Source organism: Mus caroli, chromosome 7, assembly GCF_900094665.2.
Source record: "Mus caroli chromosome 7, CAROLI_EIJ_v1.1, whole genome shotgun sequence".
Lineage (NCBI taxonomy): Eukaryota > Metazoa > Chordata > Mammalia > Rodentia > Muridae > Mus > Mus caroli.
The window spans coordinates 56709189-56712720 of NC_034576.1; positions in this window are offsets into that span (position 1 = coordinate 56709189).

Sequence of the window (3532 nt, forward strand, 5' to 3'; positions counted from 1 at the left end):
TAGAGAGAGAGAGAGAGAGAGAGAGCTTTAAAACAGTTCTAGATGAAAACAAGAAGTTTGACTTTATAGACTCAAATGAAAATTACCCCCTCATTCTAAGTATGAGTATGAGGTTTTTTCCTTGTATTTGAGACCAAATGGAGTACTGCTAGCTTGGTGCTCTGACACTAAGTCACATCTCAAGTCCTCTTGTCACTTTAGAGTTTGAGGTAGGCTTATACTAAGTTGCCCAGGCTGGCCTAGAACTTACTCTGTATTCTAGCAATTCTTTGAATTTGCATCCCCCTGCCTCAGTTTCCATAGTGACTCTGATTACCTGCATAAATCCCCATGTCTGGATTTAATTATGTATTTTTCTATGTGTTACAAAAGAAATATTATTGAAACACAGAGTTCCATTGTAACCACTGAGGATGGTGGTTTTGCATTTTCAAAACACCTTGTCTTAACAGTGTCAATAGAAAAATAAAAAGGTGTCAGAATCGATTTCTTTGTCTGATATGCTGAATATTAGACATAAGAAGCAGAGATAGATAGCAGCCAACACATTTTGAGGATTTAACTTGATCAAAGACCAACATAATTCAGTGAGATCTGGGAAAATTGTAAGGATTGTGTGTAATTAGAAAAGAATATTTTGTCATAATAAATTAGATAAGCATGTTCTATCTAGCAAATAACACATCTTTGTTATTTGTCCAGTTGGTTCTAATTTTAACTCTGTACAGTCATATTCAAAAATACTCCAGCTCAGATAATGTCTCCTACAGAAGAGAACACAGAAGAAAATGAGAAATGTTTTAAAGAACTTTTGTAGGTATGCAAATGGCATTACAAATGTGTTTTCTAACTAAAGATTCTATCTCACCGGGCAATTTACTTTTCCGAAGGTAAGGACTCATGAATTTGTGCACATGAATAGTAAGAGTGGTTTACCTTGTCCTAACCAGCATATCCAGATAAACAGTACAGGCTCAGTGGGGAGCACAGGTCAGCAATGAGGCAGAGAGGGTGCAAGTATTTAGAGGATGTGCTGAGAGGGTGAGAACTTGAGTTCTTCAAGTGACAGGGAGAGGGAAAGTGCAATGTTCATAGCCAGAAAGAGAGAGAAAGCCCAAAGGCCTGCAGAAAAAGGAAGAAGTTATACCTTAGAATACCCATATTTCTTTAGTATTGAATAAAGCAAGCCAGAATGTGTGTGTGTGTGTTAAGAAACAACACAAAGAAGAACCCAAACAAAAATTTCTTGCTTGGAATTCCATTCTCTGTGTGTGCTACAAAGTATTTTAAATTTTATTTAAAATTTATGCAGTAAACATAAATTTCTATGGTTTAGGTTTTTTTTTTTTCCATTTGCTTTGCCTTTCTGTTTTGAAGGAGGTTCTTCTGCATTGACCAGGATGATATATTAAATTCATGTGATCCTCCTTTCTCAGTATACTGAGCAGGTGGACCAATAGCTATATGCTTCTGTATAGAAGAATGACATAGTTAAAATGTCCACCATTTTTCTGGAAAAATGGAAACAGTGAATTTTATTGTTATCTTCATTTTTAACTTAGAACTATCCTTAATTCTCCTTGAGAACTTTCTGAAGTTAAAACTAGAGTTGTAACACTGGCCGAACAGATTTTTGTCTACAAATGTTAAATAATGCATAGAAGGAAATAAAATTGAAGGTGACCTAGAGCACAGACTAGAAACAGTCTATTTGATGCTTGCTCATTATAAGGGCTCTCTATGTTTGACTTAACCTCAATTGTCATTAAATGAGATCAGATCACCTTAAGATAATCGATTTACATGGAAGATTGCCCCTTTAACTTATCTGAAATGGTAACCTAAAATAGATTTCTTTGTCTTCCAGTCAGCACTGATGTAAATGTGTAGTTGCAATCCTAAACCTGGTTGGCTTCAATGTATGCCACAGAATATTGAGGTAGCTAGAGTCATTACCTAGTGGTATTCTGATGTCATCCAGTATACTGTATTAACATGTTAATATGTGAATTTTCATATTTATGTGCTTAAATTTTACTTTTTCTCATATATGTACATTTAACACAAATATATGCTTTTGGCAACCTGCTGACATTCAGAAATAAATTTCAAAAAGTTTATAAAAATAAACATATTTTTGGGTACAAGCAAAATAAATTTGTCCTAAGTATTGCAATTTTGTTCCAAAATATATTGACTGTTCCTAACTATAGCTCCTGTTATTCATCTTTTATTCCTCAAAGCATAATGATGTTTCTAAACCCAGCTCTCATTATTGATCCTTCGTTCCTAAAATCATATTGACTATTCTGCACCAGAGGTCTCATTATTCACCACTTTTTTATTCACCCAAAATAATAACTGTTCCTTACTATAGCTCCTGTTATTCATCATTTGTTCCCCAAACATAGTGATTGTTCCTGACCAGATCTCCCATTATTCATTCTTTGTTCCTCCAAAGATAATGACTATTGTTGACAAGAGTCAAACAGGAAAGGCTCTGGAAAGCCATTGAGTTACCTGGAGATGACCCACGATTTTGCATGGCTGTTGTGGCTACTTTTTGAGTGGCATGGGCCCCGAAGACTTCATTTGAAGATTGTTTCTCATTGTTGTTCTGCTTTTTCCATCACTATTACATAGACTAATAATTTCTGGGCATCAACCCAATCGAGTGTATAAATTTCCTGCTGATCAATACGAAGATATACATTCATAAATACTAAATAGATGAATTGATTATTTGTAATACCTGATAATGATTTTATAGAATGCCTGAAGTGATTTAAGTAATTTTAAGTCAGCTGTAAAATAAAAAGCTGCAAGTAGAGTTCTGTGTCATAAGATAATAGCACCAGGAGAAGATAATTAGCTTGCAACAAACATACAAACAAGAAAAACATTCTATCTAGGTTAGGAATGAGGCCACTGATCTTGGTAACTAAACATCATTAACTGTGAATGGACAACTTATTGTTAGTGTAGGGAGAGAAAATAAATGATTGGCTAGTTTATCTATATAAGATTTCAAAAGTAATAAGACACAAGGCAGATGATTTGTCTCATGGAAAAAACTGCTAACTTGTGAGAAAAAATTATTGCTTTAAACTTATAATGAACTTGGGGAGCTAGAAAAATAGATAATGAACCTTTAGTCAGGCATAGTCTTAATGGAAATACATGTAAAAATCTGTTGTCAATTCTTTTTTTTTTTTAATATGTATTTTCCTCAATTACATTTCCAATGCTATCCCAAAAGTCCCGCATACCCTCCCCCCCACTTCCCTACCCACCCATTCCCATTCTTTTGGCCCTGGCATTCCCCTGTACTGGGGCATATAAAGTCTGTGTATCCAATGGGCCTCTCTTTCCAGTGATGGCCAACTAGGCCATCTTTTGATACATATGCAGCTAGAGTCAAGAGCTCCAGGGTTCTGGTTAGTTCATAATGTTGTTCCACCTATAGGGTTGCAGATCCCTTTAGCTCCTTGGGTATTTTCTCTAGCTCCTCCATTGGGAGCCCTGTGATCCA